General features: G+C 36.8%; 1 protein-coding gene across 2 annotated transcripts in view; it reads left to right on the top strand.

Annotated features, from left to right (window-relative positions):
• Positions 1-18,514, top strand: part of slc25a21 (solute carrier family 25 member 21) — a 233,143-nt gene that overhangs the window by 107,522 nt on the left and 107,107 nt on the right. Inside the window, exon 1 of one of the 2 annotated variants that reach the window (XM_057859121.1) lies at positions 15,662-15,767. The exons of the other annotated variant lie outside the window; for it this stretch is intronic. The gene's annotated coding sequence lies outside the window, so the exon portion shown is untranslated. Of the gene's footprint in view, positions 1-15,661; positions 15,768-18,514 lie in introns of those variants that run through there. 2 annotated transcript variants of the gene reach the window in all.

Below are 18,514 nucleotides of genomic sequence, written 5' to 3'. Positions count from 1 at the left end.
ATTGGTCTCGTTTGAAAGTGCGGAAGTTGAGGTCCATGACTGTTTTTACTTGAAGTCAATCGAACAAGTAAAACTGGAGATAATGTCATTTGAGTTTTATGATTATATTGCCCTCATAAATAAACATTGAAACGCTGAATGGACCATGTGTTTATGTCCATATTTCCTTCATTTCTTGTCCTTTTTCAAAACTGAAAGCACCACGAAAAACTATACATCGCAGGAGCCGTTGGGGGGTAACAAAGGTTAGACGTAATGTGAACATCTTTAATGAATTGCCGAGCGAGGCACCACTTAAGGAGAGGGAGGCGAGGAAGCCAGCGACGGCTGGTAGGATTGAGCGAGCGACTTTGAAATGTGCGGAATGAAACGAAAACTAGATTTAGCGCAAGCTTATTCATTATGTCATCAACTCGAGGAAGAGGATGAGCCAGATTTGTCGTTGTCTTCTTTGGATGAGTCGGCGAGTGAGAAGAGTGACAGGCATAATGCATAACCCCCCCCCCCACACACCCGACAATTGAAATCTACAAAGTAGAGGTGTAGCTTAATTACATTATAACATTTTTTTTTTGTGTGTGTGTTCAATGTATTTATTCAGATTTAGCATTGGAAAGAGATAAGACATGATTTTTCCTTTTTTTTCCCCAAAGTATCATTCTGTGTGTTAAATTCTTTATTGAGTGAGTCCTCTCTAATCAACTCATGCTGCTTAGAACAGCGCACAACACAACACAATGAGTTGCCATAGCGACTACAGCCAATGTTTAAAAAGTTAATGAGGCGGCGGCCTTAGGTGCAGTTTACATGGTGACTCTGCGACACGAAGACGCAATGACTGTGTTGCGGAGTGGCCTCACGTTCGTATGGTGTCGGCGAAGACGGAAGGCAAAGACGCAAACCTTGGGATCCTGCCTCCAAAGTGGAAGAATTCGATTACGGGGGGCTTGAGAGGGGCTTTCTCCGCATGCATATCAAAAGCTCCAGCGGCGCGGGAGCACGCCGATAACGTCAGCACTCGTACACGTCACATTGGGCGTGCGCAGCAGTGCTACTAAACATTAAAAACCGCAAATATGGGGGAACGTCGGCTTTAATTTACTGTTTTTATAATGTTTTTAATTTAAATAGTTTGAATGTTTCCATTTTTGTGCCTTTTTGAACAAAAGAAAATGCCATTGCTTGGAGTGGGCGGGCATGTTGTCTTCCGGGCTGAGGAGGTCAAAGTGCATCATTCGCTGTCACCTTGTAAATTTGCACTGCCCCCTAGGGCCTGGCATGAATACTATATTGTTTTCATGTAGAATTGCGACATTGTTCGAATGGAGATGGAACCATATAAATGAAAACATGACATTTTTCGTCTTCTCGGAGAGTCACCATGTAAGCGGCCCCTTAGAAATCTAGAAATGTCTGGCCACTTCAAAGGAGCTCCCTTGTCACTCATCGTTTACTTTAACAAGCTGCAGCTGCCTGGTGAGAAAGAAACACTTATGGAGGGAGAGTGAGAGGCTGTGCGTAATCGGATGGGACATCTCTATAAATTCCTGCATTTTTTTTTTTAATTGAAAAAAATCCGCGATGGACTGAGGGTGCGATTTTTGAAGTGCGAAGTAGCGATGGATCACTGTATAGATGTGTGTTTTTGAGAAGCTTGATTGTAGGTATATACTTTTGATAAGGTGATTGGTGCCATACCTAACCTTACTGAGATATCCTCCAAATCCTTTTTGTGTTAGATGGTATATATACTGTATATTTTACATAACCTGTTTTGACCATAGTAAGTCGAAAGGAAGAAAACGCCTATGACTATACCTGCTTTTTCTGTTGAATTATCAAATATAAACCTATTCAGTCTCATTTTTTCTGTTGAATGTTTATCCTAACAATTTGAATAAATATTATCAAGCTTCAAAACGTTTCATTGGGCATGTTTGATAGGCAATGGGACATCAATATTACAAATTTTGACACATTTTCTTCGTCTTTTTTGGGTCCAAAATGTTGATAATAATTGGTCAGTGAAGAAAACAACAGATTGGACATGAAGGTTATGGTGTCCTGAAAAAAGGGACCCAACCAGGCCATTTTTTTTTTTTAAATATAAAGGCAACATCAAAGGTATGCAAATTCGGACAAAATAGGCTGTTATTATTTAAAAAATTGACAAATTTTCTTTGTCTTTTTTGGGTCCAAAATGTTGATAATAATTGGTCAGTGAAGAAAACAACAGATTGGACATGAAGGTTATGGTGTCCTGAACAAAGGGACCCAACCAGGCCATTTTTTTCTTTGAAATATAAAGGCAACATCAAAGGCATGCAAATTCAGACAAAATGGGCTCAGGTGCTAAAGGGTTAAATACAATATAATACATAAAACAATACTTTTACAGTCTACTCTAAAACATAAAAGGAAAAATGCATTGCAGAAATATTACCAGTTTATCATTTTTAAATGAATAAAATTCAATAATAATAATATTTACTCTTTATTTGCCTTTAAAAATAAATAAATAAATAAATAAATAAATAGAAATAATTCAACTGAAAAATATATAAGCTAATGTTTGCGAACAGGTTCAAAAAAGATTGGGATCAATTTTTAAGGTCAACAATATGTCTAAACGATCCTTCAACTATCAAAAAAAGTTGTCACCTCATTTGATAATCGATTAGTTGTCAATTAGCGCATTAATCATGACAACTTTAGTTGGCAGACTACGATATGGCCCACAACATAAATGAGTTTGACGCCATTGTTTTAGAGAGCACTGATCCATTTATGTGTGTTTTATTTATTTATTTTTCGGGATCAGTTATTCACTGCGAGCCCCTCCAGCCGGTGAGGAAAATAAGAATATTATACTTCATGAATATATTTATAGAATTACAAAGTATTCACAGCTTTATTTACTATTTGATTGCCATTTTCAACCTCGAACTCATCACGAGTTCATATTTTTCAACTTCAGGCCCTGTCGCATATGGAAGTCTGTCTGTAGTCAAATAACCGCTCTCCCTTGCGTTTATTCAAGCATATATTCAAGTGGTTGACCGTATTTCAAGCGTGCTGAGCGCATTCACGCTTGTGCTCCTCATGGCTTCACGCCTTGCAAAAAATAAAATAAAAACACCCCACGCTCCCTTTCTGGTGGTGCCACCGCTTCGTCAACTCCCACAACAAGGACGGACCACCATGTCGGACTGGGAGATGCGTCACTCGAGGATTCGGCCCGCTGTTATTTTCATTTACATTGATCTTTTTTGCGCGTGCTTGGGTGACGTCCCTATGATGACGCGTCTCGACATCAGAAGACTTTTGAGAAATCAGATGCTTACGTCAGTCTAACTCCCGACTCAAAAAACGCATGCAGAAGCCTACGTCCAGCCGGCCTGCTCAAGAATCGGGGAGGAAACCTTAAGACAGAAGGCGTTAACAACTAATTAAACAATTTACAGCCTCACTAAAACAATTATTGCCGTACCTTCGCCATTATTGCCTCTAAATATCTGCTTTTACGGTCAGCCGTGGTACTAAAAGACTCCAATCCTTTGTGGTGGGGGCCCTCAACATGCCCCCATTGCTTTTTTTTTTTTACATTGCTGAGAACAGTGAACAGCAAAAGTGTAATGTGGTGCATAATCAATGTCATATGAAATACATATTCATAGAGTGATGCATATTAGAACAGAAAATCGGATATTTCTATCAATTCTTATTTTGATGAGCTCCTCGTCAAAGTCAGGAGCTAAAGATAGTTTAACTTATGGTTTACCATTGACAGCAAATCCATTAGAACAGGGATGACTGGCATTCAATTATCATGTTTCAGTGTCATTGAAAGCAATAGACATCCAATCCATTTTCACTGGGAGCAGGGGTGAAAGTGGTTAGGATTTCTTGCCGGAACTCGAAAGAGCCAAAAATTTTATTTATTTATTTATTTATTTATTTTTTTGGGGGGGGGGGGGGGGGGGGTCAAAACTACTGAAATGCAAAGAAAACTGTTTTGGTCAGTTATTTCTATAACACATACAAAAACTGATTTTCATTCAAAATTGTATTTTTTCAATGATTTGCAAAATAAAAGTTAACAAAAACGGCAAACCCCTACCTCCATCTCCTAATTTTTATTTTCCCTCATTTCCTCACAAACTAAATGCCAAATCCTAACTACTTAAGAACATAAGATGTATATTAAAATTGAAGTTAATGTAAACATTTACTTTTTGTTGTGTTTTTTAACATTAAAGATATAAGTAACATACATTCAGAAAAATAAGTACAAATGACATATTATGCAGTGAAATGGAATATATTTTGAAGATCACAAAAAAACATTGACTTTTTAAAATCATTAGGAAATGAATAAGTAGCCTAACATAAATGAAAAAAATAAGTCCAAAGTGCACATTGACAGCTAAGATTTTCTGAACCTACCCATCACAGCAAATAAAACTAAATATGATAAATAAGCCTCCTTAACTCTTGCCTTGCTCCTAAAGATTTGATCCATTTTCTATTGCATTGCCCTTTTTTGTCGCATCAATTCAACAAACTTTTTTTTTTTTGCTGTTTCAGAAAACATGCACATTTGAACCAATCAGAGCTAACTATCTCTGTTGATCATATGTCAGTATGTCAGGCAATTGAGTGGATAAATGAGTCCAGGCGTTTTGCTTTTGCCTGACACGGCCAGACTGTTCTCCCTGTATTTTTCAAACACTGAGAGAAAAGTCTGGGAACCAGCCCATTAATGGCCTCTCGAGCAGGTACAAAATCAATCGACAAATCAGATTCGTTTATTTGCGTGACGTGTTCTTAACGAGCAACGTCACTCTTGCCCGTCGGAAGTCGTCTCCACAACAACGCAGATGGTGAACAGGAGAGCTGAGAATATGTTCCAATCCACGGTAAAATCAGTTTTAAATTACCAAAAACACATTGACACGAGTCATTGACAACAGTCTGTCTCGCGCTAGCCATGTTGAATAAACTCCGCTCTCCTCGTATGTTTACTTCCGCGCGCAAGTCCCTCATCCTGCCCTCGTCGCTTTACTAACGTCACGTCCGCCCGTCGCTGATTGGTCCACTCCGCTGTCTGTTTGCTGTGGCTTGCTCCGCCCTGGAAATTGTATCCGCTGAATGGTGTCCAGACTCAATAGCTGGAACAGCGGTGAGTCTGGTGTACCAGGCAAGTTTTGCTTTGCTGCGTGCATTCGCACATTGATGTGACTCGTCATCGTCAGACTCTGATAACTGCAGCAGCTGGGGAAACCTCCATGCCGTCCGTTGAATGAAATAAATAATAAATATCGGTGGAAACAGATTATGCTACACAAGCCCTTTATTGTGCTTGTTGTTAACACTTGTGTATGTAAATCTGATGTTGGTAGATTGTTTTCTTCTTGGAGATGAAATGCATGTGTAGCAGCTTTGTTTTTTATTTTTTACATAGCATTTTGACAGTTGCCGTCATATTTTTTGGAATCAAAGCACCGTGTACCGGAACAGCATTACGGCCCTGATTCTTATACCGGAACTGCATTCCTGACCGTTCTGGCCCACTTTCACCCCAGACTGGGAGAGATTCTTCATGACAATATGTAGCGTTACAGTGTTGTTTTTGGCAGCTTTTTTCATTTTCGTCATAGTCTTTTGGACAAAAAAAATACTTCTTAGTCATATTTTAGTCATTTCAAAGTGTGTTTGTCTTCGTCTAGTTTTAGTCGACAATTCTCAAAATGTTTTCGTCTATAAACTTCAGAAGTTTTACTCCACGAATAAATAAATAAATAAAAGGTTTCCAATAATTTCGAATGAACATGACTGCAGGTGCACGATAATTATTGGTCCGATAATTATCGGTCCGATAATAGGAATTATGACGTCATCCCAATAAATCCGATAACATTATTAATAGGCCCAATAATATACTGTATAATATTTTTGGCACGTTGTCGGAGGATTGGGACGTGCGCGTTTCTTTCCATTCCTGTTTTGCCAATACATTGTATCAGTGACTTTGTGCAGTTCAGGAAGAGGGAGTTTTGCCACAAATCAAGCACTTCCTTTCTGTGACGTAACACTCAAGCGACGGCAGTGTGCAGCACCGGCTGGCTAGCAAACAACAAGCATGGCGTCAGTAGTGTGGGATTTTTTTTCTAGTTGTCAGTGGAAAACTGACAAGTCAAAACTGTTCTTGTCTTTGTTTTGTTCATTATAATAATGTTCATGTCATCCTGAAAAATATGGTTTAGTCAATTAATATACTAGGGCTGTCAAACAATTACAATTTTTAATTGAGTTAATTACAGCTTAAAAATTAATTAATCGTAATTAATCGCAATTCAAACCATCTATAAAATATGCCATATTCTTCTGTAAATTATTGTTGGAATGGAATGATAAAACACAAGACGGATGTATACATTCATCATACGGTACATAAGTAGTGTATTTGTTTATTATAACAATAAATCAACAAGATGGCATTAACATTATTACCTTCTCTTAAAGCGATACATGGATAGAAAGACTTAAGAAGATAAATGTTAGTACAAGTTATAGAAATTTTATATTAAAACACCTCTTAATATTTTCATTTTATTAAAATTTGTAAAATTTTCAATCAAAAAATAAACTAGTAGCTCGACATTGTTGATGTCAATAATTACACCATGCTCACTCATGGTGTAACACATAAAATCAGTTGGACCCAAGCGCCAGCAGAAGGCGCCAAACACCAAAAAACAACAAGCGAACATTACACTGTGCTGTCATTTTAATCTGTTTGAGCGGGGCATGTGCGTTAATTGCATCAAATATTTTAACGTCATTAATTAAGAAAATTACCACCCGTTAACGCGATAATTTTGACAGCCCTAGAATATACATTTAAAAATTATATACAAATTAATGGTTATCGTATCGGTATCGGCCTTGAGAAGCAGAAAGTTATCGATATCAGTATCGGTTTTAAAAAATGGATATCGTGCACCCCTAAACATGACAGACGAGCACATAACTGTAGAGTCTACAAGAACATCACCATTTTCATGATGATAATACACACTCAGCAGGAAAACAGCACATTATTTGCAATGAATTAAACTCACCTGGACGCCACGAACTGTATGTAAAATGTTTTTCAAGAATTTAAGCAGACACCGAGTCACCGTCTTAAATGTTAATGCTAACACGAATGCTATGCTAACGCCACAAGTTAGTTTAGTGTGTTATGATCACTCAGCACAGACCCTTGAAGGCCAAAACAACATAGTGTTTCTAGCCAAGATAAGAAAGCAAAACTTACCAAGCAGCATCTGACACGTTTCACAAAAGAAGCCTGGAAAGGGAGCACCGGCCAGCACTTCACATAAGTGACACAGCCAAGCTCTGCTAAATGCGTGCTAACTACACATAAAATAAGAAAATATCACACATTGTGAATTTATTACGGAAACTAATTTTCATCACGGCATCCATCTCGTTATGTTTTAGACTCCCAAGACGTTTTTTCAGCGTGTCATCGTGATGTCGTCATGAAAAAATTGATTGTTGACGAAATATTTTCGTCATCCTCATCGGTGACGAAAACAACACTGATTACAAAGTAGTCACAGTTTTATTTACTTTCACGTTGCCGTTTTCAATGCTCAAGTCATTGGGTGATTAATTATATTAATTTAATCACACACTTATTTTGCCTGTGGGTTAGCCAATAGAGAGAGCCAGGTGGTCGTAGTTCATTTTGATCTTGTTTTTGCTTGATTCATTTTGTTTATTTTAATGTTACGGTTCATACAAACTTAAGACAAGAAATCCAACCCTCCTATGTTTAAATTAAATGCTAAATAGTCATTCATGAACTGGACACAACTGTTTGAGAATGAGTAAACACTGATCTAAAACAAAACGGTCAATGAAATGCTCAGAAAAATGACAAACCCAAAGCAGGATTGAATTCTATATTTTGCTTCTAAATCCAAATATGCAAATGATCTGGAAAGTAAAGCAAATGTATATATCGGGACTACGCCATCAAAAGGTCCGTGTACTTTCCGCCGTCGTCACCCTTCCATCAAACGACCACATGCGAGTCCAACCCAGTTGAAAAAAAAAACCACAGACTCGAAAGGCTACAATAATAACACACTTTTGATTTTCCGCTACAAAACAAGTGTCATCTTTAAGTCATTATGCCCGTCTGCGCGGCGGAGTGATGACCACTTAAAAAAAAAAAAGCTTTCCTCCATCATTACATTGACCGCCACGTGACCACATCACTGCAACATGACCCACACACACGGCTTGGAGTAGGTCGTCTTCAGCCAAGTCCACCCAGGAGGAGGCAACCCTAGCTTAGATGCTATTTACAATGAAATTGGATAAAAAGTCAAGCACACAGCTTCTAAAATCCATTCAAATTGTGTTGTCGTGTCTTAAGAAATCTATATCATTAGCCATAGTTGCTAAGTTGTATTTTTAACCTTTTTGAAACTCAAGTAAAATCTTTTTAACTTAGAAAAGCTGAGTGGCTGACACACAAACAAAGAGAAATCAACTGACGTCTATCACCGTCAACTGAATGAGTTAAGCAAGGTACAGAAAAATTGATACTCCAGAAAATGTTAACATTTTGCCTTCCATGCAATCGCAGTATTTTTTTAATCGAAATTTCTGTACACTATTTTGTTAACTTGAGAATAGGACTACTACAAAAATATACTTTTGCGGTTATTTTTGCGATGAGTCAACAATTCGGTTTATCTAGAATTAATGTTTTATTTTTGTCCTGTTACCACCAGATCAAAAATATGTTGGACTTTTAATTATATATTAGAAAGTACTGTGATTGTATTGCTTCTTATTTCTAAAGCAAATATCTTAATTTGAAAGAAAATAGGTTTTGGAGAATTTTTAGATAAACGATGTCTTGAAATGATTAAAGGAAAAACCAAGCCAAAATAGTTGTCAATTAATATATAATCTATAAATCTTCGATGGTTTGATTAGTGCTGCAACGATTAATCGATCAACTCGAGTATTCGATTAGATTAAAATATTCGAATTAAATTTTGTTGCTTCGAGTATTCCTTTAATTAAAGTGGCGTTGTAATGGTTTATTTTAAAAGGGTTTGCATTTAGTTTTATTATTTAGGGTGGATACACTGCCCTATGGTCTGCCTCATTTCACATGGCTGAATCCAACGGCTCCCTGTTAAGACCAACGTAAGCTCAGTTTTTGTTTGAGCTAATGTTTTTTGATGCATTCGTAAATTTGTTTATAAATATATTTAGCCTTTTTTTTTTCCTAGAAATATTTGTCTGAACCATTTGTTTAGACCGTTTTTAAAAAACATTTGAGTTTTTTAGCATTCAAGCGGACTTTTGCTATGTAAGTTAGCCAACTGTTCTTTTGTTGTACATAGATCCTCATTTTTTTATTTATTTTTTTAAATACCGTTTGAGGCTCAGCTCAGGTATTTTAATTTTCCATGTTCCTTATCCAATTACTTGATTATTCGAACTAACTAGTTTATCGATTAATCGACTACTAAAATTAACGATAGCTGCAGCCCTAGTATTGATCAATCAAAAGCAACTTGAAATACATAATATAAGAAAAAAATCTGAATAAATAAAGCAAACTCCTTCATATTAAATTTAAAATAAGTAAAAAATGCTTGTTTTATTATTTTTAAAAAAGAAAATAAAAAGTTTAACTTGTTAACCTTAATAAAAAAACAGAATACAGTGGTACCTCTCATACGAATTTAATCTATTCCAGGACTTGGTTTGTAATTTGAGCGTGATTTTCCCATCAGAATATGTTATAATCCAATTACTTTGTTCCACAGCACAAAGGTCTACACTAAAACGTTAATAAATACTGCTGGTACAATTACAAATAGCAATTACACATAGCAAAACAAATACATGATAAATACGAATTGTAATAATAATCATATAAATAATCATAATAATGGAGCAATCAGGTTCTAATGTGGCTGTTGTGTTTTGCATGCTGTTCCTGAACGCACCGTGTGACTGACGACAGAGTGAGAGAGGTGTGGTCGAGTTTTTACTTTCTCTTTTCATGTTGTTGTTGGCGTCGGCTTCTGTCCGTGTTGCACAAGTTCTTAAATAAATTATTAAAAACCTGACGAAGCTGTTGATTTTTTTGCTTATGTTATATTAATAATAATTGTAGGGCTGCAGCTATCGATTATTTAGGTATTCGATTAATCTATCAGTAAGTTAGTTTGACTAATCGAGCTTTGGATCTCGAACATTTAATGCGTTTCATAATAAATTTTAGGATGTGTAAAACAAATAAACAAGATCTTATACTTGTAATAATATTTATTCTGGCTTACTATGATTACACTTACAATACAAAATAAAATAAACGTTTTTCTTAAAACTATGCAGAATTGCACTTTAATTTCACAAGAGCAATAAATGCATTTAAAAATAAAACACTTGAGCACAGCCTCAAACAATATAATAAAATTAATAAATGAGGATCTTAGTACAACAAAAGAACAATTGACTAACTTGTACAGCAAAAGTCCGCTAGCTTAAATGCTATAAAACGCAAACATTTTACTTTTACAATGCTTTTAACAAGTCGTTCAAACAAATATTTCCACAAAAAAAACTATACTTCTAAATTAAAAATGCATAATATTAGCTCAAACAAAATCATACCTTATGTTGGTCTTCACAGGGAGCAGCTGGGCTCAGTCATATTAGACGAGCTATAGCATATTCACTGTTGCCACTAGAAGGCAGTGTATCCACCCAAACCAATCAAAATGAATGCAACACTTTTAAAACAAACCATTACAAAAACAGCAAAATTTGAGTCGTAGCTTTTTTTCCAATCGAATTATTCGAGTTAATTAATCGTTGCAGCACAAATTAATTGTCACCTTAACTAAAAGAGTGGCGATGGGAGGTAGTAGGAGGACTGTCGACATCATATACATATTGTAGCCGTATTTTCAAGCCAGTTCACTGATGCGCACACCACGCTCATATTTTTCTATCATTTCAATTTTAATTTCAATGGTAAACGTCATCTTTTTACTTTTTTCACCACCTGCACTAACAATGAAATTGCCGCGATGTTATAAATTGTCGTATTTCGAGCATATGTTCATATTTCGAAACAAATTACGATTCAAATTTTACGTCGAATATCAAAAGGATCATATGCCGATACGATCGTATGTTGAGGTACCACTATTCAATGTTTGAGAGGCTAAAATAAACAGTACCTAATTTGATAATCGATTATTTGTCAATTAGTTGTTGAAACCATACCACATTGGTGAGCACAGTGTTATCACTTAGAATAACCTTTCACTTGTGTCGGTATGGCAGGTGTCCCAAAGTGGTTGGAATCAATTTGTTTACAAGTCAATCCTGTTGAAAGGAAGGTGACACGCCGTACTTCCTCCCAAACATCAGTTGTGCTATGTTTTGCATCCATTTTGTCCCCCCGCCCTCCCACTTCTGTCACCACTTCCGCAACCGCCACCTTGCTGTCATTTGCATGGTGGGTCCAAAAATGTGACCACAGGTGTCAAGAAAACATTGACGCTAATGGGAGGAGGTACGGGCTGCCTGTCAATCTGTCGTTGGTGCGTCGTTAGCGTGTCAGGCTGACCCGGTCGGTCGGGAGCACCACGCACACGCCTACTTTCTGCGCACGTACACACTGCACACCTTTTCCTCGGTAATCAGAGTTCATCTGCAGTTTGACAGACGGGGGAGACATACCCGAGCTGTCTTAGCACGTAGCCGGCGGCCACAAATGGACCGTGACGCATAACGATAAATCAAAACGGCAGAGACAAACACACGCCCGATGAAGAAGACTCAATTTATCATTGGCAGTGGAAAAGTACAATTTTGAGTTCTAGCAACATTTTATGGATTGAAGTCTATTTGTGGGTTAAGAAGGCACCATAATTATTAACGAGGAGTCTAAATAATTAATAAAACAATTCGATATTGATTGTTTTGGACAGCAAGAGTAACTCGTCTTACTTGATTCGATTCGATGCGAGGGATTTTTATTAGACCTGCCAAAATTATCGCGTTAACGGGCAGTAATTAATTTTTTAAATTAATTACGTTAAAATTAGGGCTGTCAAAATTATCGCGTTAACGCGCGGTAATTAATTTTTTAAATTAATCACATTAAAACATTTGACGCAATTTACTCACATGTCCCGCTCAGACAGTATTCTGCCTTTTGGTAAGTTTTACAGCAAGGTTTTTTGTGCTGTAACAGCGAACTCTTGTGGTCGCTTTGCGACATGGTTTATTGCTTTCTTGCCAGTTCAATATGGCTGCACGCCGTCCCAGGCTGATGCCTACGTTGTAATGTTGTGCTTATATGATCCTTGGACAAGATTTGTCCGTAAGTACGGTTGTTGTAAAGAATGTACATATTATGTTAGTAAGCGAAATGTTATATTTTTTGTATGAGACGCTTTTTGTTTATTTTTAGTGAACCTGTATAGCGTGCTAAGATAACGTTGTTGCTAATGCAATGCTTGTGTACTTTTTTTTTTGTAGTTTCACTACGGTCTAAAGAGGACAGTGGTTTGAGGCCATTTTATTAATAAATCAGATGAAAAAGAAAGAAGTCTGATTATTAAGGCGTCGTTCACTAGCTGTCTAGCTTTGGAAAAAGTAGACGCTTCGGAGTGAGGACAGCATAGACAGATTTAAATGACAGTAGAGTGAAATGCCCACTACAGTCCTTATGTACCGTATGTTGAATGTATATATCCATCTTGTGTCTTATCTTTCCATTCCAACAAATTATTTTACAGAATATATATATAATTTACAGAAAAATATGGCAAATTTTATAGATGGTTTGAATTGCGATTAATTGCGATTAATCACGATTAATTAATTTTTAAGCTGTAATTAACTCGATTAAAAATTTTAATCGTTTGACAGCCCTAGTTAAAATATTTGACGCATTTAACGCCCCGATCAAAGAGATTAAAATGACAGCACAGTGTAATGTTCACTTGTTACTTGTGTTTTTTGGTGTTTTGTTGCCCTCTGCTGGCGCTTGGGTGCAACTGATTTTATGGGTTTCAGCACAATGAGCATTGTGTAATTACTGACATCAACAATGGCGAGCTACTAGTTTATTTTTTGATTGAAAATTATACAAATTTTATTAAAACGAAAACATTAACTCATTCACTCCCAGCCGTTTTCGCCAGAGCAAGGCCCTTCGCTCCCGGCCGTTTTTTTTCCGGATTTTGACTGATTTTGCACGGCCCACAGAAAATTCTGTTCCATTGCTATATAAACATGGAACCCACCAAAAGAAAGATTAGACTCTCTTCTTTCAGCAGAAAAAAAAGTAATATCTTTTTCCATTCTTTAGAAATCAGCATTAGAAAATAGCTTAGTTTGAGCAATTTTCCAATTTCTGATGAAAAAACGGAGAAAATGAGCTTTTTGTAAACGCATACATTTCAAACATAAGTTTGACTTTAACACGGCTTTTTTTTTTTGCAAAATGCGCTACTGCCCTCCAGTGGCCAGTTTTATTGCTTTAAAATGGGTTTGGAGTGTTGTTCTTTGTTTCTCTTATACAGTGGAAGGTATATATGCTTCTTATTAAAAAAAAAAAAAAAACGCAAAAGACGTATAAATACGTTTTTGGGACAGTGAAGCATTTAAAAATAGACTGTATTTATACGTTTCTGGGAGCAAATGAGTTAAGAGGGGTTTTAATATAAAATTTCTATAACTTGTACTAACATTTATCTTTTAAGAACTACCAGTATTTCTATCCATGGATCGCTTTAACAGAATGTTAATTAATAACATCTTGTTGATTTATTGTTATAATAAACAAATACAGTACTTATGTACTGTATTTTGAATGTCTTCTGTCTTATCGTTCCATTCCGACAATAATTTACAGAAAAATATGAACAAGTTGCAGCCGAGAAATCGAGGACTTGGGGAGGCCAACATAAAGTGCATTGCAGTAGTCCAGTCTTGAACTTATAAAAGCGTGAATTGCTTTTTCAAGGTCGTGGCGACTAAGAAAAGGCTTCACTTTGGCAAAGAGACGGAGCTAGAAAAAAAACTTGCTCTTACAACAGAACTAATCTGTTTTTCAAAGTTAAGCCTGCTATCTAATATCACTCCGAGATTTTTAACGTGTGTCTTAAAAATGTCAGCCGGAGCGCCAGAGCTGGGCTGAAGGGCTTTCATCATGGAAGGTGTGCCAAAAGTAATAAATTCAGTTTTGCTCTCGTTAAGATGTAAAAAGTTTTGTGCAAGCCACTGCTTCACATCAGATATGCAGTTCATCAATTTAGCAAGAGCAGTTTTTTTGTTAGGTCGCAGGGGCAGATAAAGCTGCCGGTCATCAGCATAAAAATGAAAAGCGATATTATGTTTTTTTTTTATAATTGATCCTAAAGGTAGGAGATAAAGCGCAAAAAGAACAGGCCCTAAAATAGAGCCTTGCGGTACCCCGCAAGACAGAGAAGTTTGTGAGGAGGAAAATTCTCCAATCATTACCGGTAATATGGACATAAACATATGGTCCATGCAGCTTTTTAATGCTTATTTATGAGGGAAATAAAACTATAAAACTCAAATGACACTATCTCCTGTTTTACTTAAGTCAATTGACTTCAAGTAAAACATGGCATGGACCTCAACTTCCGCACTTTCAAATGAGACCAACCAGCGGCACATAACGTAATCACAGCATGACAAATATTGAAAGATGATATGTGTAAATTTGTGGCCGCCGACACGTTCGGTGTCAAAGGGTTAAGAAACTTCTCTCTCAACACTCATGCACTCTGGTTTATTTTCATTCAAGTGATTTCTGACAAAGCGTGTCGTCTTATAGAAGTGTGAAAAAAGGAAATTCCTTTGCAACAAAAATGACATTTCATAAATCCATAAATTATTCAGAGGAGGAGCTCAGGGAAAGAGGCGGAGGTAGATACCACCGAGCGTTTCAGCAGCCCCCACAGGCAGACATGAGACAATTTTTCAAACATAGGTGAACCGGTCAGGAAAACCACTCCAACTGTGTTTTTAACAAGGGAATGAGCATATAGCACTATTAAAAGCACACAGAAGTGAAATTTGGATTCAACCCCCCTTTAATACCAAAACCTCCAATATAGGATGTTTGTCTTTTAATTTTTAAAAAATATATATATTTACATTTTAATAATAAAAAAGGGGGATAGTTTTGAACTTTTATCTATTTATTATTCTGTTTCAAAGAATGAACTATTAATTTAATGAAAATAGCTTTAAAGTTTTTACTTGGGGGAAAAAATGTTTTATATCTAATGTCTTGACAGAGAAACACCTGAAAATAATCGCTGCCAGCCTATTACAGTTCAAAAAGACGTTCAAGATGGACGTCAATCGCCGTCAATGAAACCGACTTGACCGAGGCCAACTGTATTTATCTTGCCTTTGGATCTGAACACCCAGCGTGTCTGGTGATGAATATCGCTGTGCCGTACAAGACAAATTACGTAGTGAACGAAGAAGTTCTCCACCTCTGTATGGCATTCCAGACTGGGCCATTTTTTTCTTGAGTCATATTAATAATTGAAGTCGCACCTGTGGGTCGCCTTCATGAAGGGAAAAACCCACCAGTGAGACGTGCGAGGGGATCCTAAATTATTCACTTTGAATTATATTTTGGCACCTCGACTTTACAAGTGAGTTATAAATTTCCCTCGTTTTAATCTTTCTTTCCTCGGGGCAAATTTGTATGCGTATGTGCAGTGTATTATTGTCTTTTGTTTTTGCATGTTTTTGTTTTTTTACTGTGGGAACAAACTTTGTATGTGTGCGCACGTTCCCAAGCCAACAACCGGCCCAGATAACCATCTGCAGTGATGTATGTACTCATCTTTGGAAGACCATCCATCAGTTTACTTGGTGTCAAGGCCATCCATCAAAACTAGTTGCCTTTTCAGCTGTTTAGACATGAGAATTGTAGGTCAGACAGACAGAACAGACATGCAGAATAGGGAATGCTAATAAACAGAAGTTTGATTGAATAAGCATGCTATATGAGAGGGGTGTCCAAACTATTCCACATCGGGCCACAGTGGGTGCTGGATTTGATTCCAACTAAACAAGACGACACCTTTTCACCAATCTGGTGTCTACAAGTGTAATCAGTTGATTACAGTCAGGTACTGCTTGTCAGTGTTGTTAATAACGGTGTTAGAGTATAACAGCGTTATTAACGTTTTCAGTAGTGCGTAATCTCATCAATTAATTTTCTCATCTTTGCAACGCTGCTACCGTTACTGAGGGGTGCGTTAGTGCATTACTGCAATTTGGTTGAATGGCGTGTGTTGTCTGAGAGAAACAGAGAGAGCAGAGTGAGGGAGGAGGGAAGGGAGTTGTGACTTCGTTGCAAACGCGATGCTCGGTGGCATGACTGCAGCTGACAGCCTAAAAACTACAAACTATGCCAACAGGATGCTACGGTAGCTACCATGTGTATAGAACTAGATGGGAAATGACAGACTCAGCGGCGTTAGCACATGTATAGAGAATTGGATGCGAAATGACAGACTTGCCGGCTTTACTACAAGAACCAAGCAGGGTAAGGCAGCATTTAGTTATTATGCTCCTCACCTCTGGAACAAGTTACCTGAAGGTCTGAAGTATGCTGAAACTGTTAGCTCCTTTAAATTAGGGCTAAAAACGCTTTTGTTTAGCACTGCATATCCATAACTACTGTAATTTCCCCGAATATAACGTGCACTTTTTTTCCCCAAAATCAACTTGTAAAATCATGGTGCGCATTATGAACGGGTACATGGATGGAGACAGAAATATATATAATAATAATTTACATTTATATATATATAAACCGATTTTTTTTAATTGACACGGCCACGTTGTGTTGAAGAAATGTATGCGGCGACCCGTTGCCGACCATTACGGTACGTGACGTCACCATTTTGTTTCGGTAATACTTCACGCTGATCGGCCGAATGATTTCGTCTGTGTTAAATTCTGCTTTTTTCACTCTTCATAAAGCGCAGAATTTAGTTTCTTGATCTCATTTGAGTCAACGTTTATTGCAGCTCCGCAACTTGGACCATAACAAACATAACAACAGACTTCCTGTGTGTGTTCGTCAACTATATCTGTCCCTCGGGAAACTCAAACCTAAATAACAATAGTTCCTATTGTTACTGTCGTGTTGACAGCGATGAGCTCTCACGGATTTCCGACTTACATTGTCACTTTCATTTTACCGTATCAATCCATGGAAGAAACATGTATTCATCATGACGAAATGAGCAAGTTATACAGCAGCCTTAAAAAGAAAAGTTACATCTGTTTTGTTTTCTCCTAGATTCTGGTAAATTGGAAAAGTTGTCAAATCATATTATTACCGTAAATATTGTCAGTTTATGGTAATGTTTTGAACTACCAATGTGCTATGCTTGTGCTGTGTTTCACCAGTCAGTAAAATGACATTTCTGTATCTGTACACGAGCTCTGTTTTCTTGTATTCTTCTATTTATTGGTGCTAAAATTAGGGTGCGCCTTATAAACGGGTACAATAACTTTCCCTAGATTTTACAAGTAAATTTGGGGTGCGCCTTATATTCAGGATATTACGGTATATATTTCAATGTATTTGCTTTCTATTCCTCTTGTGCTTATCTCCATTGCTGATTTCAATTATTAGCAGTAGTAGTAGTATTTGTTTTGTTTTTAATTAATTAATTTTTTATTCTATTCGTGATTAAATGCGATTTTTATGTATAATTTTATTTCCTATATTGATTGTCTTTGTTTTTACGATCTATTGATCTTAATGTGATTTTTATGATCTTCATGTGATGTAAAGCACTTTGAATTTCCATTTGTTGGATTGTGCTATTTAAATATATTTGCCTTACCTTCCTTGCCTAGTAAACAGCCGGCATCTTAAAGCTGTAGACTTCTCAGAAAGGCTCTGTTGTAGCGAACCTTCCTAGCGAACCGAAGTAACTTTTCCTCTAAAATACCCCTAAACTGGCACAATCTTGACTTCAATCTATCTTTAAATGATGAACAAGTTTTAATAAATGATGAACAAGTTTTAAAACTTTCACATGTCGAAAGTAGACAGAAGGGAACTAATTCAGTAACGGGAGCAATATCAACAACTTTAACGGTTGATTCACAACATTAAATGACTTCCAAACATAGCAATCTAGTTATCACAATAGCCCCATTACCCCTGTGTCTAGTTAAGTTTTGGGTAAATAATTGGGCTAGGGCCTATTGTCCCAAAAACCCTTTGAACTTCACATAGTGTGACCTGTTTTTTTTTGTGTTTTTTTTTTTTTTTTGAATGGAATAAAAAACAGTTCAATTCAATCAGTTAATATAAACATTTTTTTAATGTGAAAAACGTTATAGAATGGATCATGCAATAAAATGTAAA

Source organism: Corythoichthys intestinalis, chromosome 15, assembly GCF_030265065.1.
Source record: "Corythoichthys intestinalis isolate RoL2023-P3 chromosome 15, ASM3026506v1, whole genome shotgun sequence".
NCBI classification, from domain to species: Eukaryota; Metazoa; Chordata; class Actinopteri; order Syngnathiformes; family Syngnathidae; genus Corythoichthys; species Corythoichthys intestinalis.
The sequence above is the reverse complement of the archived record's forward strand: the minus strand, read 5'-3'. Positions and strand labels throughout refer to the sequence as shown.